The following is a 26514-nucleotide window of genomic DNA, read 5'->3' on the forward strand; positions in this document are numbered from 1 at the left end:
GCGTCTATAGACGCGGTGACAGTTAAATGCCATGACGTACATTTACGCCATGTGTCGGGAAGTACTTCCCGCCCATGACGTAAATGTACGTCAATTGTCGGGAAGGGGTTAAATGTTCATGTGTTACGTGCCAAAATATGTTAGCTGGTGATAGTTTTGTTACCGGTAACAGCACACATGTGATTTATCAGATCATATGTCTGTGCGGGCTAACATATATTAGTAAGACCCAGTGTAAATTTAAACATAGAATGGCCGGGCATTGTTGTTCTGTTAAGGCTGCGCTTATTAATAAGTGCAGTGATCAGCCAGTGGCCCGCCACTTCTATGAGATGAATCATCCATTAACTAGTTTAAGATATAGTATAGTATACACTGCTGGAGATTCACTGAGTTTTTATATGAGATGTGCAGAAAAGGTAGCCTCACCTGCCATAGACTTTTTACTCCAGAGTTTTTACTATAAAAATGATTAGAATAATAAAAATAAGATTTTTTTAATATATTCTTTGTATATTTGACATACTTTATCAATTCAAAACACCGGCATATACGCTAGTATGACAGGAAAGGCTGTGCCTCACCTGCCTCACCCCACCGCACGCCACTGGTGCACCTATTGGAGTGAGTATGCAGATGACGTCATTTGGAGCCGCTGGGCAGTCCGACGTGGTAGGCGTCTCCTCCTTTTGCATGGGTGATGTTATTTAAGAACTGTAAGTATTTTTTTATCCTTGTATCCTGACGATAGTGCAACCATTACTGAAACATTGATGACATAAAGTTAACACTGTATTGTCGTTTATCTTTGTAAGCTGAGTGCCGCACCTCCAATCTATCTGCCTATATATACTGTATATATATATATATTGAAGATAATAGGCGGCACTTGGGCGTCTTGCAGAAAGAAAAGACCACACACAGGTTCAAGATCTTTCGAGATTTAATCTCGTCATCCTGATGACGAGATTAAATCTTGAAAGATCTTGAACCTGTGTGTGGTCTTTTCTTTCTCCAAGACGCCCAAGTGCCACCTATTATCTTCAATACATATGCCAGCCTGGAAACAGCCTGTAGCAGAGGAAGGCACGGGGTGCAAATTGTGCTCTTAAGCAGTGGAGTGCCGACTTTATCTTCTGAATATATATATACAAATGGAGCCGGGCTCCCTCTTGCTGGCGAATCGCCAGACTGTCTCCGCTGGCAATCCGCCAGCAGCTCGGCGTCCATCTGACTGAGATGCGCATGCGTCTCACGCGCACGTGCGTCTCAGTTTCTGGGCGGCGGGGCGACAGGAACCCTGTCCGTCTCCGCTTCAGGGAGATGGACATGGTTAGAGTGGGGGTGCGGGGAGGTGGTGGGGACCCCGGGTGACCACCGACAAGCCGGCAGGGACCCAGGGGAAGCGCCGTTGGCAGGAGATGCGCACGCATCACGTGCGCGCGCGTCCCCTTTCGCAGAGCAGATGGCGGCTGGCGGGGGATGGCGGCTGGCGATTCTGCCGCCATCCCCTGCAAAGACAACCCCGCTCCATCTGTATATATATATATATATATATATATATATATATATGTATATATATATATATTCAGGTAGATGTAATAGGCGGCACTCTCGGTTTTTTAAAGTGAAAAAAACTCCTTTATTGGTCCGACATGTTTCGGGCAATGCCCGTCCTCAGGGATCGATCCTACCTGAATATCCAAGGCCGACCAGCCAGAACAGGAGGGCACCGGGCATTGAACACACTCATTCGGCAGTGGAGTGCCGGGCTCACAACCATATATATATATATATATATATATATAAGGCTAACTACTCCTCACCTCTATGAGGTGAAGTACTGCAAGTGACCAAATTAATCATTAACAGATAATGAAAGCAATTTTTGCAGGGACACTGATCCATTTCAAACTTGCTGGATATGGAGAGAGGGAGCTGTGAAGACATTGATTGGAGGTACATCACAGAAGCCGTCATTTTGACGGGCTTTTAACTAGTTTTATATATATATATATATTATTCAGGGGTGTAACTAGTACTTTGTGGGCCCCATAGCATCTGCAATATCTACATAAGTTGAGTTGGAATGGTTCGATATTGAATCTGTGTAAATGATATGTACAGTAGCTTGTAACTGACACCAGTGTGAGCTCCTGTGGGTTTGTTTATGGCAATATAACCAGCTTCATTTAAATATTACATATAAAATATGCTTTCAAATGTCCTCTGTGCATATTAAATGCTGATTGCTTTAGGGCAGCTTTATTTTGGTGGCCTTTAAAGTCTTGCCGATGGTTCTCTTCCAGTTACGGCTATCTATTTACTGTATTTGCAATATAGCTGACAGGCACTCTTAACACAGTGTGTCGTGCAAGCAAATTTGCAAGTGACTTCTGCTAAGGTCTGAAGGCAAATTGCTGGATTAGCAAAACACGCTAAAGAATCAAACATTGCACATAACATTTGAATAACATTTTCTGTCCAATCAAACTCTCTCTCTAGTGAAGTTGCAGTCAATTTGCGTTACTGATATACTGTATGTTTAATTCAATACTCTTTGTTTTGACAATTGAATGGTGGCTCTGTAAAAATGATTGATGAAACTGTATTTTTGTAAGTCTGTTTGCTGCGCAAGATAGTGGGAGTCGAGTCTAAATGATTCGGGTCTGTATACGACGGTGTATCCACAGTGACGCTGGAAGTCTGGCTGTTTGGTCTGATTGGCAAGCCGTGAAACATCTTAAAGCTGCTGCACAGCGGAGGAGGACCTAACAGACTGCTGATGTCCACATGCTGGTGATGATAACATCATATGCATTGTCTAACACTTAAGTGTATGTGAGCTTTTACCGTTTTTAGTAAATTGCCATATTATATACACTCACGGTGTGCGCCTCCTCCATCTTGTTTATATATATATATATATATATATATATATATATATATATATATATATATATATATATATATATATATAGACTTGAAGCAAAGTGGATATTTAAATTGGACACTGAACGCCCCAAAGATCTTAACGAACAATTTTCACTCAACATCTTCATATGATGTCATTACCTGTTTGCCCTAGACTATATTATGTTCCCCGTTTCTGCAGCCGATTTCAACACTTGATTATTGTTGATACATTGTATCTATATGCACTTGCGATGTTACTTGTCATGTAAATATGTTTTCTTTGCCCTGTCTACAGCGCACAGGTCCTGGTGTTGCCTAGTAACCACTGACCAGCAGCGTAACTATAGCACCGCAGCCCCTGCCACCGTGCGGGGGGGCGCTGTGCATGTGGGGGCGCCGGGGGCTGCAGTGCTATAGTTAAACCCCCCTCAATCCCCCGCAGACTTACCTATCGCGCTGGTCCCGGCGGCTCCGGTCTTCTGCTGAGGACCACCACAAAATGGCCGCCCCCATATAGCACACAGTTCTCTGAAACTGTCTGCTGTATGGGGGCGGCCATTTTCTGGTGGTTCTCAGCAGAGGAACGGAGCCGCCGGGACCAGCGCTATAGGTAAGGCTGTGGTGGATTGAGGGGGGGTTTGCATGGGCGGCGGGGTAGGGTAGGGGTGCTTGGTGGCGATAAGGGGGGGCGCCCCTCCCTAACGGCGGGGGGGTGCCCAAAACGTAGCTACGCCACTGCCACTGACGATGAGCCGGAGAAACAGGAGCTCGTAGATGATGACATCTTAAAGACGGGCGGTCTCCGACAGGCTACATGGTTGGGATGCCGGCACACAGGTCTGAGCTCGGGGGACAGGACAGAAGGTATTTAGGTATGTTCATGTATGTATGTCATTTGTTCTATACCTTGAAAACGGAATAAACCCCGAAACATTGGTATCACACCAAGCGTGTTGATCCTCTTTTTTCATAAAGTCAGAGTGCGTGCCACGATTTCTCCCTGCGTGTGCACCCCGGCCAGTGATATTGTGTGATTGTGTGGAGTTTGAAAGGGTAAAATTTGAAGCGCTTATATAATGGGTATAAGAAAATTAAAATGTGCTTGCCTGTAAAAAAGAATAGGTTAAACAATGAAAAAAGCTTTTGCTCGAATAATGTTTTACAGCCCTTTTTAGGGAAATTTTGGAGGTTGGAGGTTGGGGATAAGTTGGTAGCTTCGGGGATCACGCACTGATGCACAGGCCTACACTGTCCCTACAATACCTTTGCCTTTGTCTGCGGGGCTTAGTGAGGCACTGGCAGATCTTCCCGGCGTCTCCGTCTCCCGAGCTCCGTCTTCCGTCAGAACGCTGAAACCGGAAGTTCGGGTAGCGTGTTTCTGGCTGTTTGCGGCACGCTGTCGTGGGTGTTCATCCAATGCGTTTCGAGTCTTCACTCTTTGTCAAGGATGTTGGGCTCATGTTGGAGACCTCCTTTTTATTCACAAAAAACTTTATTTAAAACTTTAAAAGGGACATTTTGTTTTCCCGGAAGTGTCTTTGAATAAAAGGGGGAAGTTGTCATTGTTTGAGCGGCAAGCACATGTTTATTGTTCTATATTGTGTATTGGATTTTTGATTTTTATTTATTTGAGGCAATGTTTATAGGAATGATTTTAGATCTATGTCAATATTTAAGCCAGCTGGAATTAATGTGTTTAATTCATAGATCCACTTGGTTTCATTTTTCCTTAGTTCCACACGCCAGTGTGGGGTTATTTTCTGTATTGCTGTAAACTTCAGGGATGATGGATCTTTATTATGATATTTTGCATAGTGGTCAGATACGCTGTGGGTTGCCAGTCCTCTTTTTATATTGTACACATGCTCCGATAATCGCGTTTTCATTTTTCTTTTGGTTTGTCCTACATACTGATAGTTGCACGGGCATTCAAGCAAATAGATAACTCCTATTGTTTCACAGCTTAACTGTTGTCTTATTTTGTATTCCTTCTTTGTTTGGTTCGACAGAATGGTTTTTGTTGGTTTGGTTATTTTTGTTTGTGTGGACTTGCACCCCATGCAGTTTCCATGGGAAGAAGCCAGGTGAGGCTGATTTCTTGTTCTCTTGATCCAATGGGATAAAGCTCTTTGTAAGTTCTTGATTTAAGGTTGGCGCACGTCTGTAGATTATCTTCGGGTTTTCTGGTATGATTTTTTTCACCTCTGGGTCTAATTGCAAGATGTGCCAATGTCTATTGAAGATGTCTTCTATTTGTTTGAAGTTACTGTTGTATTAAGTTATGCATGATATTGGTGCTTCTTGGTCTATGGTTGGTTTTTGTTTGTATTGGAGCATCTCTTGTCTATTCATTTGATGTATTTTTAATCTTTCTTTTTCTAATGTGAGTTCTGAATATCCTTTTTTTGTAAGGTTTTGTTTTGCAATTGTGCTTTGTTCGTTATATGTCTCTATCTCCGTACAGTTTCTTCTAATTCTCCGGAATTTGCCGTTTGGGATATGTTTTACCCATTTCCAATGGTGGTTGCTGTTAAATGGCAAGATATTGTTTCCGTCCACTTTTTTTGTATGGGTCCTGGTCATTATGGTATCATTTTTTATGAAAATTTCCAAGTCCAGAAAGACTACCATCTCCTTGCTGGTAACTGTTGTAAATTCTAAACCATATATGTTGGTATTCAGGTATCTCTTTAAGTCTTCAAGGTCTTCCTCTGTACCGTCCCAAATGAAGAAGAAGTCGTCTATGTAGCGGTGCCAGCTCTTGATGTTCTTAAAGTATATATTATTGGACCAAATCTGTTCATTTTCCCACTGGGATACAAAGAGATTTGCATACGATGGTGCGAACGATGTTCCCATCGCGGTCCCCCTTGTTTGCAGGTAGAAGTCTCCTTCAAACCAAAAGTAATTATCTTGTAAGATGAAATCTATCTGGTCCATTATAAAGTTAATTTTAATGTTTGATATTGCTGTTTCTGTAGATAGAAGGTGTCTTGTCTGTTTGCAGCCGAGGTCATGATTGATGCAGGTGTATAATGATTTCACGTCGCTTGTACACAATGTGTAAGTGGAGTTCCATTCTGTATCCTTTAAAATTTGTAGGACATGTACTGTATCTTTTAGATAACTCTTCTGTTCTTTGACAACTGGTTGAAGAAAGGTATCTATATATTTGGATAAGTTGCAAGTTAGCGATCCTATGCCGGACACTATCAGACGGCCCGGTGGGTTCTTTAAATCCTTATGGATTTTCGGTAAATGATACAGGGTGGGTATTCTGGGGTTAGTGATATTGATGAATTCAAATTCTTTCTTTGTTAGGATTCCCATCTTCAATCCTTCTTCTAGTTGAATTGTTAAATGTTTTTTTAAATTTTTCTGTGGGATCTGCAGGTAATTTTCTGTAGGTAGTTTCATCAGATATAAGTTTTTCTGCTTCTGTTTTGTATGCGGTAAGGTTCATGATGACCAGCCCACCTTCTTTGTCCGCTGGTTTTACGGTTATTGTTTTGTCCATTTTTAGTTCTTTAGTTCCATTAAAAGAACTAAAAATGGACAAAACAATAACCATAACAGCCGGAATCACGCTACCCGAACTTCCGGTTTCAGCGTTCTGACGGAAGACGGAGCTCGGGAGACGGAGACGCCGAGAAGATCTGCCAGTGCCTCACTAAGCCCCGCAGACAAAGGCAAAGGTATTGTAGGGACAGTGTAGGCCTGTGCATCAGTGCGTGATCCCCGAAGCTACCAACTTATCCCCAACCTCCAACCTCCAAAATTTCCCTAAAAAGGGCTGTAAAACATTATTCGAGCAAAAGCTTTTTTCATTGTTTAACATTTTAATTTTCTTATACCCATTACATAAGCGCTTCAAATTTTACCCTTTCAAATACCTATATGTTATATTGAAGCTGCTAAAACCCAATCACAATAGCGCAGTAACATAAAGCCCATCAATGATTGTGTGGAGTGCCATCCCTCAACATTCTATATATATATATATATATATATATATATATATATATATATATATATATATATATATATATATATAGACTCAAAGGTGCGGCACTCTTAGCAACTCTTGAAGAACGTGAAGCAGGAACCGGTGGCTTTACAACGTTTCAAATTTTATTTCATTTGTCGTCAGGATACAATATAAAACACACTGACCTTTATTTATACCCCACACCACGAGGAAGACACTCCAGATGGGTTGGGACAAACACCCGCCCATCCGTCGTGTTGTGGCTGACGTCATCAAGACGTTCAGCAAGAAAAGCATCCCATCACCATGGAAACCCCAATGCAAACAAAATGTAACGGGAAACAGCCTGTAGAAAGAAAAACAGAGTAACATAAGTAATAAATATGCGAAAGACATATTATACAATGCTGCTATATGCAGAAATTTTATATACAAAATTAGTAATGCATAAGTTTATCTAAAAGCGGCAAATGACATTTGTTCATTTAATCCCCGCGGGAACATGACATCAAGACGGTGTATCCACCGCGTTTCTTTTTGTAATAATAGACGGGATCTATCCCCACCTCTTTTTGAGGGGGGGACCCCATCAATCATCCTGTATCTCAAACTAGACAGCGGATGTTTTTTCTCAAAGAAATGTCGAGCAACCTGTAGCTCGACATTTCTTTGAGAAAAAACATCCGCTATCTAGTTTGAGATACAGGATGATTGATGGGGTCCCCCCTCAAAAAGAGGTGGGGATAGATCCCGTCTATTATTACAAAAAGAAACGCGGTGGATACACCGTCTTGATGTCATGTTCCCGCGGGGATTAAATGAACAAATGTCATTTGCCGCTTTTAGATAAACTTATGCATTACTAATTTTGTATATAAAATTTCTGCATATAGCAGCATTGTATAATATGTCTTCCGCATATTTATTACTTATGTTACTCTGTTTTTCTTTCTACAGGCTGTTTCCCGTTACATTTTGTTTGCATTGGGGTTTCCATGGTGATGGGATGCTTTTCTTGCTGAACGTCTTGATGACGTCAGCCACAACACGACGGATGGGCGGGTGTTTGTCCCAACCCATCTGGAGTGTCTTCCTCGTGGTGTGGGGTATAAATAAAGGTCAGTGTGTTTTATATTGTATCCTGACGACAAATGAAATAAAATTTGAAACGTTGTAAAGCCACCGGTTCCTGCTTCACGTTCTTCAAGAGTTGCTAAGAGTGCCGCACCTTCGAGTCTATATTCAGCAAATTACATTGCTGTGAAGGCACCGGCTCACTACACCGCGGTCAATTGGAGTGCCGTACCCTGGTCTTCATATATATATATATATATATATATATATATATATATATATATATATATATATATATATATATATCACCTTCATGTCCCTCCAGCCCCAAGATGCCACTGCACATTTTGGCAGCTGCCACTGACATCTGCACCTCCCACCAACCTCCGGTCCCCATGCACAGTGTACCACTGTAGGGAGCTTGATGGTAGCAGCAGGAACATCATCTGGGACAGGGGCCTGAAACCCCATTCAAAACTCCCACCCGCCCCTCCAACACGGCGGCACCCCTGCCCCTCATCATCCCCCACCGAACTGCATTCCCCACCCAACTGCAGAACCCACCCCTCCCCCACCCTCACCACCCATATGCGGCCCCCCGCACCTGCAATCCCACCACCCACAGCACACCCACCCCTGCCCCTCCCACACCCACAGCACCACTGTACTCCCTACACCTACTACTCCCCCAACCGTTGTACTAATGCACTCATGCACCTGGACCTCATCAACCTACAGTACCCCTGCACCCAACTCCGACAACACTGCACCCACCCATCCCCCAGCCGCAGTACCCATGCACCCATCCCTCCCCCACCCACAGCACCCCTGCTCCTACACCCACAGCAGAGAATCCTCCATATAAACCATATTTCACGTAATAAAGTCGTTCACAGCTTTGTTTAATAGAAAATAAGAAGGGTGCGGTGTGTTCTTGCCAATGGGGAGGAAACAGAAGGGAAAAAGATTTAATACACTTAATATAATTAAACAGAAATGATAACTTGAGTCTCATTATTTAACCACGACACCTTGTTAAATGGCCTTATATGAGATGTCTACACTTTGACCCTTATTCAGGTTGACTCGCAAGTCTACGAATTTTGCAGGCTTGTGAGTCCACCAGTCATTGCCTGTCACACGCACAGCCGCCCACCCCCCCTCGCACGGCACTATTACCCGCAGGCATGCGAATGGATGATTTGCATACTCATTCATTCGCAGCCTTGCGTGCGGGCTCAAAATCATTCGATGGTCACGGACCATCAAATTATTTTTCAAGCACTTGTAAATGTACATCTACTGATGCCCGCCCCCCCCCCCCACGCACCCGCGAACATGCAGGGGAGCGAATGAACCTGAATAAGGACCTTTGCACAGAACACCAGCTGAGATTTTTTTTCCATTGCACACTTTTAGCTTGTAGAGTGGAGGGTAGTATGCAAATATTGGAATGGCTGGTCCCCAGCCTGAAGCCACTCAGCTATCCTGCTATCCTGCCCTGCTGGTGTCCCTAGCCTGAAGCCACTCAGCTATCCTGACCTGCTGGAATCCCCAGCTCAAGCTATCTGGCTACCCTGTCCTGCTAGTGTATGCTATCCTCAGCCATTCCTCTTAGATCTAATGTGAGTTCTACTAGCGAGGAACCGCGACCTACTCTTCAGATGCGGGGGTCCCTGCTTAATACCGCTGATCAGTTAAACTCTGCGCCCTCGCCAAGGAGTTTAGCCAAGACTTACATTCTGCTAAGTTCGTGCACATTGCTGGAATCCTCAGCATCCAGTCATAAAGACTATCCTGTATTGCTGGCATCCACAGCATGCAGTCATAAAGACTGTTCTGCAGTGCTTGCCTCCCTAGCTTCAGCCATCTGGAAATCCTGCTCTGCTGTCAACCAGCTTCATATCTTCCAGTCTTCCTGCAGTGCTGGCATCCCCAGCTTCAGTCATCTGGAAATCCTGCTCTGCTGGTAAACAGCTTCACTACCAGTATTCCTTCATCGCTGGTGTCCTCAGCTCTGCTCATCTGGAATCCTGCTCTGCTGATAACCAGCTTCATGTCTTCCAGTATTCCTGCATTGCTGGTGTTCCCCAGCTTCATGTCATCCTAGCCAAAGTCTGTTAACCTGTCCCATTTTATGAGCAAGTCTTATATTAATCCCGCTAGCTTCTGTCCTCGCTACTCCAGCCCACTGGCAGCTCGTCCTCGTCCGGGGTCACAATTAACCTTAACGGTGACAGAAAGAATCTGATTGGTTGCTATGAGCATTCAATGGGGTATAATATGGAGCCTATCTTTACTCTTCTCTACCTAGAACGGCGACCACGATTTTGATCTTAGGCATCGCAAGGTAAAAAATTGCGTCGGTCGCGTTTACCGTGATTTTACATAGCAAACAATGTTAAATGGCCCACAGACCCCAAATAGCCACCTTGAAGTGTGAAATGGCCCCCCCAATTGTTAACGCCACCCCACGATCAACGTCAACCCGAAGCGTGGCGAGCGCAGCGAGCCCGCGAGGGGCGGCGGTACGCGTCCTCCGACCTTTTCATACCCCCACTATCCACGTCGGTGTGGAGTTGAGAATAGAAAGTGTGGCGAGCGCAGCGAGCCACTGAGCCCGAAGCGTGGCGAGGGGACGCGGATACCTTCACAGGTATCCGCGTCCCCTCGCAGGCTTCACAGGTATCCGCGTCCCCTCGCAGGCTTCACAGGTATCCGCGTCCCCTCGCAGGCTTCACAGGTATCCGCGTCCCCTCGCAGGCTTCACAGGTATCCGCGTCCCCTCGCAGGGCACGCTGCGCTCGCCACGCTTCGGGCTCGGTGGCTCGCTGCGCTCGCCACACTTTCTATTCTCAACTCCACGCTGACGTGGATAGTGGGGGTATGAAAAGGTCGGAGGACGTGTACCGCCGCCCCGCGCGGGCTCGCTGCGCTCGCCACGCTTCGGGTTGACGTTGATCGTGGGGTGGCGTTAACAATTGGTGGGGCCATTTCACACTTCACGGTGGCTATTTGTGGTCTGTGGGCCATTTAACATTGTTTCCTATGTAAAATCGGGTCAATTGGGCCACTTAACATTGTTACTTATGTAAAATCGCGGTAAACGCATCGGTCGCATCGCATGCGATTTTTTTGGCTGCATGTGATGCGACCAACGCGATTTACATTTTAACATGCATTTCTATGTAAAATCGCGGGCATCGCATCGGTCGCATCGCATGCCATTATAATGGCATGCGATGTACATGCGATGCCCGCGATGGGCGCCGTTCTAGGTAAAGAGTACCCAAATGTCATCTTTAGATAGCATTTGTTCCCGATTCCCAGCAGCTTCCTGTGTTAAGAAAGACTGGGCTTTTCAAGAGAGATCTAAATTGCTCCTATAATTAATTAACCCCTGACTCATCTCATGCCTCACGACGATGAATAAGCCCCTAATTGCGATAAACATTATCTTAATGTCAAATAAATTAACATTATTATTCCGGTACAATTTTTTAGTTCCTAAAACATCAGGAAACTATTTTTTAACTTTCCATGTTTTAATTTTTTCATAATAAAAAAATCTTACAGTAAATGAGATATTAGCAATCTCCTGATGGTATTACAATTTCACTCTTCGTTACGATCCCGGGGTGTAAAACATTCCATTTGTGAGTGGGTCTTACTCTCTCACTAGTTTTTGCCTCAGATTAATTACCCTGATCTAATTCATTTAGTGGAGGACAGCTGTGGTACGTGGGTTGCCCACTGATGTATTGTGTTAAATGATGCCCATCTGTCATTGCAGTCTATCAGCGTGAATTCTATGTCATCCACTTCATTGGTTTTGAAGAGATGAGAAGTGCAGCTACAATGTTTACTAGTGTTGCTAATTTAATATCTACACCTTTATTAACCCCACCGCTGTTACTTGGTGAACACTGGACATGATGGGCAGGGAAAATAAAAAATATATTAGAAACAGGGCACAGCAAGTTACTGGTACAGTTAATTAGAGTATTGTTTTGGATAAATCTGCTACTACACTGTCATGTAGGAATATGAGACTGCTAAATGGAGGGTTTGCATTACCAACTTGTTTAGCGTATTGAGTCGTCTATTTGATAAGATCAAAAAGTTATCCTTTAATTTTCAATAAGACCTTCCTGATTATGTTTCAGTATTATACCTCTACTGTATATCATTAACGCTACCTAAAACATGCAACAGTAGACACATGATCAATACGGTGGCAAAAATGAATATTCCATTGACATTAATTTTTGTAAATATGCACATTCCAATACTTGTCATTTTTTTTTATAATTACCCCCCCCCCCTTTTCCAGCACCAATGATGCGGTTTAATTTAGACCAAATACGTCCCATTAAAACTAAACCTCATTAAAGGATTCTGCTATAATTAGGTCACCAGGGACATAGTCATCATGTTGACACCGTGAAAATGTTGTCATGGGCACAATATCAACAATCCAGTGTTAATAAATGTCCAATCCTAACTCTTTACACTAATGTAGGGTACACATCAGGATGACCCGCTCACGATGCACATCGTGAGCGGGTCGTCAGTGGCTCGTCCGACCCGCTCACTGTGATGCGGGGGGGGCACGACCCGCTCACAATGTGCACAGTGAGCGGGTCCGATCCGATGGCGACCCGCACCCGGCTGTATGGTCGTCATTGAGATCCTACCTGCAGCAGGTAGGATCTCAATAACGACCGACCGACCCGCGGGACCGCGCATCGGATCGGTATCGGTCCACACCAGGACAGAAAAGGGCCCAATCAGCACACAATCTACATCCAATTGGTCGGAATTGGATCTAGATTGAGGGGATCGGGCCCTAGTCGTCCTGGTGTGTACCCAGCATTAGTCTAACCCTCCCCTGGTCCTTTATTAAATTGCATACCCCATAGATAAAAAAACAGAAAGGGAGTATACACCGCTCTAAAAAATTACATTCAAATATATGGTAAGTAATAAAGTGCCAAATGTTAATAAGTATAAAAAAACACAATTTAATGATAAATTAATAATCTGAAGTAATGACAATCAAATATAAAACATTTTAAAACTATGAAAACTATTAAAACTATGAGCTGCTAAATGAAATAATTCATAAGACACTGGGACCTGAATGAGAAAAAAATGTGAAAAACCTGTTCTGGACAGTTCAATTCCCAGAATGTAGTCCAATTGTAATCAAGATTAGCCACTGGGGTTCAATGAAGGCCAAGGAGTCATTACATGTTTCCCAATCATGTGGTGGATACCAAAAGGATCCTCTCCAGAGTGCGATTGTACTTGGAAAGATGCCAAGATTACTGCTGGACGTGTCCCAATCCAGTAATGGACTAGTACGGCCACAGTGGGTCCTCTGTAAAGTGCACTTGTGCTAAGTAGTGGTAAAAGTGCTCCAGTGGGGGGAAGAGATAAATGCAGATGAGTGGGCAGGTAAATATAAAATATCAGAGCAGGTCCCAGCTGTAACAGCAACGCGTTTCGCCCATATAAGTGGCAAGGTGTGACAATACCCCATAGATAGAATGTTTTAAAAAGAAGAGGACCTGGGGCAGTACAGGGAAATTGAGGCGAGGAGATTGATTGAAATTGAATTGAATTGATTGAAATTGAATAATTAAATTCATTTAGCAAAATAAAGAAATTTGTCAATCTGTATTACAGCAACTAAGAAGAGAAAAGGCCATAAAAGAATATCAATAGTGTTTACAGCCAAGGTTTTCTCAAAAGGGTTGAAAGAGGAACCAATAAATTAATAGTGGCACTGCAAAGCTACAAACTCCAAATCAGCCTGTATCTTACACAGTAATAAATATCAGGACACTATCCTGCTGGCCACTCTAAAACCCTACCTACCCCTTATTTCCTTATTGGGTAACTAAGGTTTGCAACAAGGGGGGGTTCGTTGTCACATGACCTAGGTGCTGAATGTGATACCCATATGTGCATGCATTGGAGGAGGAAGACATACTGTAGCTGTGTCAAATTACTACCCTGCCATGGGTGACAAAGAATCCTAGTTTCAGCCCGGGTAAACTCACCCCTATAGTACATTGATAGTAGCGCAAGAGTGTTTGTGTATGAGGGATAATACCATGTTTTTTCTCCTAAATCTAGTTGACAAGATTTTCAGCTTATCCGCGATCTGCTTGAAAGCAGTTCTGTTGACTGTTGTGAATAATTTATCTTGCACATATTACTGAATTATACTAAATTTGCTCCATAATTATATTAATTATATTTTGGTGAGGAGGCGCTACATTAATTCTGGTTAAAATGTGTTGCAAATTAGTAATCTATTAAAGAAAAAAAAAACAATTAATATGTTTGTCTATGCAAAAAAAACTGTCAGCAATGTGCCCTCCAAAAACAGTATTACACATTTATTATTGTTTCAAAGTAAGTTTTTATATTCTGCCAGACAGGCACACACACACACACACACACACACACACACACACACATACACACACACACACACACACACACACAAAAGACAGCCCGATAAAAACAAAGCATGAGCTGAAAGACAAACTGTCATCACTAATGACAACCCCAAAATACAGCCAATAATGAAAAGCGAGTCACAATGGAAAGGTCCTCCCACCCATGCTTTATAATACATAATTATGCTGTATATTAAAAATGACAGGTACAGTTTAAAAAGCCAAGCACTTCAATTTTGTGGCTGAAGCGCATGGTTTGTTTGGTCCCATTCTCTGTTTCTGACCACTTTGTAGGTTATTTTGGCTCACTCACAAAGGCTAATCCACTCTCTAATGGACAGAAGCATAAGCACTGCAGGTGGGGCTGATGTAACATGTGCAGAGAGAGTTAGATTTGGTTGGGGGGTGTAATTTACTAGCATACAGATATGTGGTACATATCAGACAGACCTAGGCACTTAGGGTCTTATTCTGCCTGCCAACCATTCGCAAGGTGGGGTTTGGTGACCTTGCGAATCAACCAGAATAACCCCCTTAGTATGTATTATGTACCACCACACAGTAGCAGCAATATAAACAATTGCTTAGCCCTTTGAGTGCCAACTTTGCTGTGAGAGATCCGCAAAATATCTGCTAAAAATGCTGGTGCTTTGCTTAGAAGTTAGCCAGTGACTATACAGCCGGGCCGCGTACAGCCCTTTTCTGCCTAGCTGCCATTTCCCTAAATTGTGTGTGCGGTGGTCTAATGGGTGGTCCGGTGCACCCCTTAGATTTGCCTATGCCCCCCCTCCAGCTGTGAGTATTTACCAGCACACACACAAGCCAAACCCCCCTCCAGCTGTGAGTATTTACCAGAACACAGACAGGAAGGTGGGCGGGTGGGCGGGCAGGGACAAGCTGCTCTCCCTTCACTCTTCTGCTGGCTCGGATCCTTGTCCTCCTGGCGTGGCGACGGCATGACGTCATTATGTCACATCGTGGTGCCTGTCATGCGGTGGGGGCTTCCAGCTTTCCTGCTGCCCACTGCACTGCCTGTTTGATTGCCAGCGGGCAGCAGGCAGCTGTCACTATTAAAGATCCGGCTGAGGAGTATAAGCAGCCCGCTGCTATTGACAGGGGCTGGTGGCCATGTGTCAGAGCATCCGGGCCTGGGACAATTGTCCCCATAGCACCCCCCTGATAGCGGCCATGTACATCAATTAAATATATATTATTAAAATTCCGTCACACACTTTATCCCCCCAAATCACCTCATTCCAGTTGGTTTCTTACAATTTAGCACATCGGTATCCACCAAATTGTCAATCTGGCCCTGATAGACAGAGATGATTGTCAATGACTGACAACTGTGAATTAGGGCCCACCTGTAGTGCACAATAGAATATTATATGCCGATGGTAATTGTAGAAGCTCGTCAAAAGAAAATGAGAAAATAACTAGGTATCAGATGCGACAGGTCTTTATTGGTTAAGTTTGCATCTATATTACAGACTCAGAAGATACGTAGGAGATGTGCATAGAATTATGTATAAGTAATGTTTGTCCTTTTCTTATAATAATTATTATTATTATGCTGGGAATGACATTACCATATGCAGTAGCTGTTATTTCAAGAGTCTGATGTGTTTGCACATCTCCATAGTGATAAAATCTGTGTATTCCAATCTACCGCATGCGGGGATGAAGCTTATGTTCTGTTTACAGCGTGATATAAACCGCATTGCTGCACTTGATGGTTTGCTGTGCTGTGAATGGAAGATTATCATCTGTTTACTCATCTTGTTACAATGGAATGTATAAAGCACCACCAGTGGGACAATATTTTCCAGTAGGATTGCCCAGTTTGGCAGCATTTGCTGAAAGGTGAGCGGAAGGTTGTGTACTGTGATGTCATCTTATAACAGAACAGCAGAATAGCACTACAGGTGTGGGGATTTTCTTCTGTTATGCTGCTTAGTTCTGGCATGTGCGCCAGTTTGAACGTTTACTCTTTCTGCGAAAAGGATATAAAGTTATTGTCTGAGTTTTTTTAAATGAGTTTTTTTGGGGGTTTAAAAACATAGAGGGATACAGAAAAAGAAAAACAGGTGTAGTGGTGATTAAGGATTGCCCAATTGAACCTTTTCTTAAATTGTTCTACATAGCCCCGGTTGTGCGCCATGCATATTTTTTGCGCAATATTATTTAAATGCGCCTATATTTGGCACGGCTAGGGTGGTCAATCATGGGATCGGAATCGGCGGGATCCAAAGATTGGCCCAAAAATTTCCGGGATTTTAATCCTAGGATTGGAGTTTCCAATCCCAGGATTTCAGGATTAGGCTGCACATGCACAGCTTTATTCCGGACGGCATGTGAGCACTCGCTAAGATGCTGCCTGGCTGTTCCTGACCCGGAGTACACTCTGCGCAACATGAAGTGACGTCAGAGGTCACAATGCGCAGGCCATACCCCCACACATGTCTGCTGCTCGCTCCGCTGCTGCACGCTAAGTGCGGCACCCCCGCACCACCAGCCCCGCTCCCCGGCTGCACCACCAGCCTCACTCCCCGGCTGCACCACCTGCCCTGCTCCCCGGCCGCACTGTCCATGTAAGTAGTTGTGCACGGCGGACGGTTGGGTGGGGGGCATGAGTGTTTTTTTTAAATTAGGGATGCCAATAACGGGAATCCCGAGATTGAGCATGTTTCAATCCCGAATCCTAGGATTGAAAAAGATGCCCTGGGATTGGCATCCCTAGGCACAGCTAATGTGAAAGTGCATATACCTACATTAGAGGCTTTCATGCTTATAGCAGTGCAAAAAGTCTCTAATCTGTGCAAAAATATAAGGTATCAGGCAGAACCAGACCTAGGCATAGGCAAACTAGGCAAATGTCTAGGGCAGTGGTTCCTAAACTGTACCTTGGGGTGCCTTGGAACCCTTGCAGAGAAGCATCGGGTTGGTGGTCCAGGACCGATTCAAATTAATTATGGTCATTGTAATTGGCAAAACCAGTATTTGTGGCTGCCAAGCATAACATATGTAGACAAACAAAAGCAAACATTGTCCCTCGTTACATATGTAAACATAAAGATAACCTATAAACATAACAATTTAAGAAAGTTCAATTCAAAAAATAAAAAAAAGTTTGGGAACCACTGTTCTAGGGCATCTAGAATGCCTAGGGGAAGTCTATGTCATAATAATTATTGTGTGACCACACCCCTTCCCAGAAAGGACATGCCCCCTTTTTTGGCCCGCACACCTTCAGTACTCACTGTACATATTTAAAATATGGGAGTGGGAGCGACAATGCTTTTACTGGTAATAGCTATGACATGAAGGGTTTTTCGGGCTACTGCTTTGATCTGTGCTGCTGGGTGATGAGTAATGTGTGAGAGGCGGCACTAGTGGCGGTACTAGGGGCACGACCGAAAACTTTCATAGGGCATCAATGTGGCTAGGGCCAGCTCTGAGATTAGAGACGGATGTGAATAAGCTGCACCATGCGTCCCGCTACACATTTACGCTGCCAGGACTACAAATCATGAGTCTCTGGTACACCATTGCTGGTATCCAATTGCATGCAGTATTTAATCGCATGGCAAAAACAGGCTAAAAGAGCCCAATAGAATAATTTGGCTATCCAATTATAGCCTGTTTTTATTGTGTGGTAAATTACCTGTTTTTGGTCGATAACACATGGAATCCAGGTTAAATTCCTGGACCTATGCATTATCCTGGAAAAAACGGGCCTCCAGTGGTATAATCCCAGATAAGTGCTTAGATAATTAATTAGATAGCCCCAGCCCCAGTCCCATACCTATTCCATGTGTCCACCTAATCCATTTTGTCCTTTAGTGGTCGACCTAATGTAAGTTGACCTCCAAAGTGTCAACATAGCTACCATATCTCCTTATATTTACAGTAAAAATAGGGGGATGGGTATGTCTCGTACAGGAAGTCTCTATGATGCAACTTCCTGTTTCTTACAATAAACCTTTGGACCCTTGGGATTGGCTGCTTCTATAAAAATGAATAAAGCATGGGGGATGTGTTACAACTGATCATTCTTGTCATGGAAATAAAGTATCTGTTTGTACATACAGTACAGTATCTTCCAAATATGCAATTGTTCTATACATTTTGTAAATATCAATTTAATAATTGAAATGCCATAACCACTCTACAGATTGATGCAACATTGAATTATATAAATGCCTTTCAAACCACCTACAACAATGTACTTACTGTATACAAGTAAACATTGGAAATCTTCATAATACGATTTCATTTTTGGACTCTTTAATAGGCTGGGGATATTTTGGACAACAATCGGTAAAGCGACTAACAGATTCCTTTCCTGTTGGTTCATACAAAGGTTAGTTGTAATTCTCTAATTCTTCTAATTCAAGGGCACCCTCTCTGTTTAGCATTTTAATGATGTCTGGAAGTAAAAAAAATCTCAGAATTATGTTTTCCTTTTAAAAAGTTACCCAACGTAGTTTGTGTAGTAAGTTTTGCTTTTATTGCACAGCAATACCAAAAGCCGTGAATATATTCCAGTAAATGTACTCTGTGCTCTTATAAAAGAAAGTCATTCAATCTAATTACCTTTTTCTGTGTGCTGGATTATTCAGAATTCAATTGTATGCCATAATTAATGAAAATGCAACTAATAAGGAAAAGTAAATGCTCTACTTAGTTCAAGAAAACTATGCATATAGAAGAAAACCTAATAAATGACATATAACAACTTGTTTATTCAGTCTTATATAATTTTACCATGAGTAATGTTGAACTGTTAATCTGTTGCTGGAAATTAAAAAAAAAAAAACTAAATAATGATCTACATATACTAAATTATCCTGCAGCATTGCACTTAACTTTGTTTCACAATGAAATTCTGCGCTGCAAACAGTGGCTATAGTGTCTGTCAGTACTAATAAATTCTCCAGTTGTCCCATTACAGCTCCCTATAAACAGTGCTTAAAGTGATCCTGAAAAGGCATTGGAACTAATTTCCCCTGCCACCCACAGGAGCATGATCACACAATAGTACACCCAATTCAAATGATGCCAGACAGTAGCCCAATGTTATTCATCTTACACCGAATGTAGTCACCAATATTCATATTACACCGCATAGTAGTGCCCCTTATTTATGTTATGGCACGCAGTAGTGCCCCTTATTCATGTTGAATGACTCAGTAGTGCCTCTCTTATTCATATTATTACACCTTATACATGTTATGCCACACAGTAGTGTTCCTTATACACAATACCAATAGCAGTGCCATTTCTACACAATTGCAACAATAGTTGCCTTACACAACATGCCCAAAATAGTAGTGCTGATTTTACATATTACACCCACAGTAGTACCCTTGTACACATAATGCCCACAGTATAAACATGATGCCCACATACAGTAAGTGCTCCTTACAAAGGCGTAACTACCATAGCTGCAAGGGGTGCAGCTGCTATGGGGCCCAGAGCTGAAGGGGGCCCATCTTTACTGTATAAGTTATATTTTCTATATACATTTATCGCCAATATTTGGTATATAGGGGCCCTTGCAAACTTTTTCTATGGGGCCTGCTAATATCTAGTTAAGCTCCTGGCTCCTTATACACATCTATGCCTCTGTCTCTCAAGTTATTGCTGCCCATATGTCCCTTTAGTAGCTTTCCCACCTCTTTGTGTCCCTCCAGCCACCTCTCACCTTGGGCCAGATGTACTAAGCTTGAAAAATAATAAAATAGAGAGTGATAAAGTACCAGCCAACTGCCATGCAAAATGGCAATTAGGAGCTGATTGGTTGGTGGTCAGTGGCGTAACTACAATTGGGGCACCCCCCCACCACTGAAATGTGTGCGCCCCCTCCTAATCCCCCTCCCCCGCACTTACCCCCTCTTCTGCCACAACGATCCGTTGTGGTCCCGGGCCGGCTTCTATCTTCTGCTGCTATCTTCAGTCCCAGAGCTCCTGCTCGTCTCTCTGAATATCACATCCAAAATGGCTGCCGCCTTACAGCAGACCATTATTTAGGATGCAAGAGGAGGTCCCGGCCTCCTCTAGGGTCTCTTCTTCACTTCAGCAGTGGTGACTGCATGGCATACATACGTTGTGCCTGCCTGCAGCTCATCAGTAACCCTTACTCTTCCTGCATCATCTATTGGCATGGGTATTGGAGCATACTTTTCTGTTGGTAATACTGTACTTGGCCATGGTTGAGGTGGAGCTAGTTCCACGTACAATCACAAGTGGTGGAATTGTTTTCCTCACTTTTTTTGGGTGGGATGTGGAAGTTCTGATGCCAGCCGAACTCAGACTTTTTTTTAAAGGGACAATTATTTACAAGGCAAAACCATGCCTGTAGTGCCTTATACCCCTTTTAGACATACGCAAAAATCCTGTTTTTTTTCACGTGCACATGCATAATCCTAGGACTAATGTATGTCTGAATGGCTTTTAGTCGACTAAAATCCCAGGTCCTGTACACCTGCAATGGACCCGGGATTTTTAAAAACCCAAATTGTACTGGGTTTAAAATTCCGGGTAGTATGACTGAAAGGGGCATTATTAACCAACCAATAGGCTGAATAGGCTGCAGCCTAGGGCACCAGGAGTGTTGCACCTTGCAACACTCCTGCACCTTGCAACACTAGGGCACCTTGCAGTTGACAGTCAAGCAATAAAATTAAGACATCATTTATTGCATGCTTGTTAGCTATCGCCTTTCATGATGAGTTGTTATGTTCTGGTGACTGCCAGATGCCTGTGCCCATGTAATTTACTGATCGAACCATTACTTTTTGTACATTGTGCTACAGCACCAGCCAGGCAGCCTAAAGCCGAAGTTTCCTTCACATACCACAAGCATCAGATCCTACATGCCAGTTGTGTAACCTTTGTTAACTGCACATGGGCAGTATGACTGGTGAGGCCCTAAGTGCCCATACACGTGTGTTTAGCAGCATTACACGGGGAACTATATGTGTAATAGTCTAGGGCACTTGGAACATTTAATCACGCCCTGCATGACTGTACAGTATTTTTGTATTTCGGGAGTTGGAAACCTATCCATTGCTGTTGCAGAAAACTGATTGGCCATTTCAAATTGTTGTCATCTTTTTGTGCAAGAAGTGATCATTAATTAGTGAGTCTTTTTTTCTTTGGCCAGTATATGTTCTATTGATAAATAAAATAACTTACTTTTTTGGATTTCCACATTGTTGTTCATGTATTCTTAGACAAGCTTAGATCTTAATATGTTATTGCATTGCGGGGTAGCACAGATGATGTAGTGGTTAGCATTAGTGGCTCACAGTGCTGAGGTCATGGGTTCGATTCCCACCATGGCCCTAACTGTGTGGAGTTTGTATATTCTCTCCGTGCTTGTGTGGGTTTCCTCCAGGTACTCCGGTTTCCTCCCAAATTCCAAAAATATACTGGTAGGCTAATTGGCTCCCAACAAATTAACCCTAGAATGTCTGTCTTTGTGTACATGGGGTAGGGAATACAGATTGTAAGCTCCACTGGGGCAGGGACTGATGTGAATGTTCAACTATTCTCTGCAAAGCGCTGTGGAATATGTGTGCGCTATATAAATAACATAATCATTATATAAATAATAGCAACGGAGACATTAAGAGAACGCATAATGACCATCAGAGATAAAAAAAACTCTATACTTGAATCTATTATATACAAGTGAGACTTTTATAGTGTTTATAAAATACATAATTTTAATTCAAAAGGAATGTAAATTAAATAATGTAAACTTTAACGAGACTCTCCAAGAATGTTTTCAAGAAGAAATAGATTTGACTTTGCATGTTACAGACTTGGACTGAAAAATATATATATTTACCTCTGGTGGTGTACATAGACAAACAGCAGGTCCCAGTCCTTAGGTGGTCAGCTCTTGTTCTTAGGTTGGCATTTTACTTTAAAATATATTTGGTGCATGTTCAGATTACTGCAGATCTGAGCACTAACGAGGATGAATTCTGCAATAGGCGCTGAATTTGGTGCAACGTAGAGCCAAGCACGGAAAGTGGTCAGGTCCATTAGCATAATTTATCTTTGTGAGAATCATTTTAAGAACTTTTTTGGTAGACTTGGAGGATGCTCCTTAAACGTTAGGTGTTCTGGTAACAAACAAAATACTTTAGAAAAGTAATTAGAGTAGCCTAAATGTATATTTCTAAATGTTTTTTTAATTTAAATTTTTAAAAAATTACCGTTATAATTTCTGTATCTTGTACCATGTAACCTTAGTAATAATAATACAATTAATGATGATAATAATAATACCAATAATGATGATGATTATGGTAATAATAATGATGATGATGATCGTAATAATAATTTAAGTGGCAGATTTCACCTTTGGGCGGCAGTCCTCCTAGTAAAATCTGCCACCTGTATGGTCAGCCTAGCAGTGTCAGTGAGTTCCGATAGGAAGTGCTTCCTGCTACTTCACTCCCCTGGTCTTAAGCCCATCCTCTGGCCTTAAGCTCCTCCCCTTGACTTAAGCCTTGCCTCACCTCCGCTAGGAATAAGCCCCACCTCCTGTGATATCAGCCATCAATCTCTGAGTGCAGACACAGGGAAGCCCCCGCCCTCCACCCCCCGCCCCCTTGACCAGACAGGTAAGGAGCCACCACTGATAATAATCTATAGGCCCTAATGAATAATGCTAAATAATAACCACACTTTTAAAGTAATATAGTTGGTTTTTTTTTAGCTGCAGGATTAACGATAATATTAGCTGCACATTGTACACAGATCTGTTTATTATTATACTTTTGTTAAGTAGTATAATATGAATTTAAAAGAATTTCTCGTCAATTGTTGACCCCTTTAAAAATATCCAGATGTATGATAGGTTGCATTCATACATAAATGAATCAGTACTAAACACCTACATCCTGCTGACTTGATAATTAAATACGTGCTTTGGTTAGTTAAAACAGTAATTATCTGATTAACTGAATCACTTCAGATTATTCAGGTCAGCAACATTTATTTGAAATGAGAATTCAAACCTTATCTCTGCTTGTCTTATGTCAGGTTGCGATCTTGATGTAAAAATAAGGGTTACTGAAAAAAAAAATAGCTTTTCAAATTATGTAGAAAAGTTTTCTATTTTTTTTTTTTTTTTATCTATAGGGTCGTTGAACCGGTTACAGTTCATTAACACCAGATAGCTCTCAGTGACATTTTAGCGTTCTTATCTTAAAAACCCCCGCTTTATTTCCTTGCTTTATGGCTGTTCGCCCTCCATTCTCCCTTTAGTACCAGTTTAACTTCTTTTCAATTACTCTACCTCTTAACATTAACCGTAAATGGAAATGCAGCCAACAATATGGGGTCTAACTCAGATGTGGTTATAGGAAGCATTTCTGCTGCTTACTTGGAAGCATCAGTGATGGACTAATATGGTAATGTACGCATATGGTATAAGTTAGGGCTGGCCAAACAGATCCTCAAGATCTACCAACAGTCCACGTTTTCCAGACCACCTAGCTGGTGTGCAGGTGCAGTCATTACTAACGGTCACATTTTCAAACAAGTGCTGCATTCATTCCTAGCTGGCACATTCTACACATCAACAGGCGGCCTAAAAAACATGGACTGCTGGTACACCGCTCCAGTCACCCCTGGTATATGTATATGCCTCCTACATGCCATCATCAGCTGGTTGCATGACTCGTATTTCACACAAGCCACTCACCGCATCTCTTAAAAAAGTCCCAGAAATCTGTCTCCTGATGAAGATCTTGGCCTCAGGACCCCATCAGAAGTTTTGCAGCTCTCCTCAACCCCAAATGCTCTGCAAACTTCCATTCACCATGTTGCGTCCAACAATGAAGGTTCCGTACTGCACATGTGCATTATTGGTCCAACGCATTTACAAAGTGCCACTTTGTGGCATTCAACCCACTTGCATTAGGACCTGAATGAGGCCCAATTTGCTTTGTGTTTTCTGTCAATTCGTTGTTTTTTCACCCGTCACTTTAAGAAATATTTTACTCTTCAACACAGATTGCATTTTATACAAATTAATTAAAAAAATTATATTAGGGTTTAATTGTTTACAATTTTCATGTATTGCTTTTTGTTGTTGATGTATTATTTGTATAGATTGTTGAAATAATAAAAAAATATATACTTTGCCAGCCAGGTCTTTGCAAACTTTTTAGTGAAAATGGACCACCATTGGGGACGTGAAACAGCCCTTGCATATAACTGTGGGTACACTCCGCAGGGAAAGCAGCCACATATAATTGGGCGTGGCCTGTATACTAGACATGGGTGGAATGAAAGGATGGTGGTTGGCCGAGCAGAGAGCTAGGAGGCTGCGCAGCTTGGCCGCCACGCACTATGTGCGCCTTGCAGGGGCACCGGTACCACCACCCATTCCTAATAAAAGGGGGTGTGGCCTATGGAGGAGGCATGGCCACGCTCATGTTAAAAAAACAAAACCTTAGCAGGGGTGCGGACTGGCGGCCAGCCGACTGGCGGATGTGAAACCCGCTCAGGAAGAGTGAGGACAGGCTGCCGGCACAGAGCAGCTTGTGCTGGGCCAGGGAGAGATGCTGTGCTGCAGCAGCAGCCTATCCTCTCTACTCAGACTGCCTGGCTCTCTGCAGCGGGGCAGAGGGGAGCGGGACCCGGGACCCTCCATCTGACCCAGGGCCATCTTAACGTATGGGCTTGAAGGGCAGTTGTCCTAGGGCCCCAAAATGCTAGAGGCCCAAAGTCTACCACCCCTGTTGGTAAGGACAGACTATCAATCAGCTTTTGAATAACCGTCCTTTAATCCTATGCCGTCATGAAGAGTTGAACACTTGGGGGGCCCATAATGCCGTTAAGATGGCCCTGATCTGAACCAGACCCAGTTAAAAAGTAACCGCTCCCCCTTCTCTGTGCCACTGCTGTCCAGATCGACCAGTATAGCCGTGGGCACTACTGTACCCCCCCCCCCCCCCCCACACACACACACAAAAATGCATTTGCAGAAAAACTTAATTATAGAAAGTCTGAGTTCTAGGGTGAATAGAGGTTTTGGGGGGTTCTGCACACACAAAAGAATTTTTATGCCCTTTATTTGGTGGGCAATGTGCCACTGTATGTCGGTTCGCAACAGTGGGGGTGCTATCCCAAACGATTGGCATACAAAGATAGAAAGAGAAAAAAAGAGTTTGTATGGATGCACTCCTTATGGTCAATCAGGGAAAAATTAATTGGAGTAAATTCCTTTTCAAATGTTACTTCTAAAAAGTGGTGGCTCCTTTTATCTTTATTGAGACCCTGATGGATACGGAAACCGCCACATGTAGCGAAATAAGGGGTTAAAAGGTTTTTTTCACAAAAATCAACATACAGTGTTTCATAAGAGAAGAAAAATTGTGATTGAAAGAATTTAAAAGTGTAGGCAGATACGACTGCTGGTGCTAGTATTCGAATGTGGATTGGGGTAAATTCCCCATTATAGTCCTTGCATATAATATTTGTTCTTTATCAATAAAGACTGATTCACCACTTGTGTTTGTTTATTCTTGCCTCATTTGGGCTTTCCTAGGTACGGTGCTTTACAGTGCTCTGATAGCTGTTTTACATATGTCGATGGTATTCTATACACACACAATCCCTGAACACAATTTGTTATAATGAGGGGTAGATTCCTCACACGCCGTCAAAATAGAGGTGCCCACTGTGTATTCATAAGAGTATTCTTTAGGGGTGAATTCCCCACAGATGTCCCCCAAACACGGTCTTTTTTAGAATTAGGGGTGAATTCCCCACTAAAGTCTTCCCGATATTTGGGGTATCTGATGTTAATTTTACTCCTATAGGCAGATTGACTCTTAAATGCAGAGCCAAAGGATGTTTCGTACGTATACCTAAATACAGTTGGTTAGAATTAGGGGTAAGTTTCCCATACGGGTCCCTGAACTGCGTTTGGTCGTACTTAGGGGTAGATTCCCCACAAGTCGTCAGTATGAGTGCCTAGTGTGTATTCCACACTAGAGGGTTATACAGATATTACGGGGTGGATTCCCCAGA

At 42.8% G+C, this 26514-nt stretch overlaps 2 long non-coding RNA genes across 3 annotated transcripts in view; one reads left to right on the forward strand and one right to left on the reverse strand.

The window, feature by feature from the left end:
• Positions 1-15960: 15960 nt before the first annotated feature.
• Positions 15961-26514, reverse strand: part of LOC146079766 (uncharacterized) — a 98383-nt gene continuing 87829 nt past the window's right edge. The window contains exons 2-4 of one of the 2 annotated variants that reach the window (XR_014474741.1): positions 22310-22589; positions 18685-18880; positions 15961-16196 (exon numbers count right to left, since the gene is read on the reverse strand). This is a non-coding gene — a long non-coding RNA (uncharacterized LOC146079766). Of the gene's footprint in view, positions 16445-18684; positions 18881-22309; positions 22590-26514 lie in introns of both variants that reach the window. The other variant, XR_014474740.1, reaches the window with a different exon arrangement.
• LOC146079767 (uncharacterized) overlaps positions 16199-26514 on the forward strand; it is a 124656-nt gene continuing 114340 nt past the window's right edge. The window contains exons 1-2 of the long non-coding RNA XR_014474742.1: positions 16199-16314; positions 18746-18814. This is a non-coding gene — a long non-coding RNA (uncharacterized LOC146079767). The remainder of the gene's footprint in view (positions 16315-18745; positions 18815-26514) is intronic.

This window comes from Crinia signifera, chromosome 5, assembly GCF_055691185.1.
Source record: "Crinia signifera chromosome 5, ASM5569118v1, whole genome shotgun sequence".
NCBI classification, from domain to species: Eukaryota; Metazoa; Chordata; class Amphibia; order Anura; family Myobatrachidae; genus Crinia; species Crinia signifera.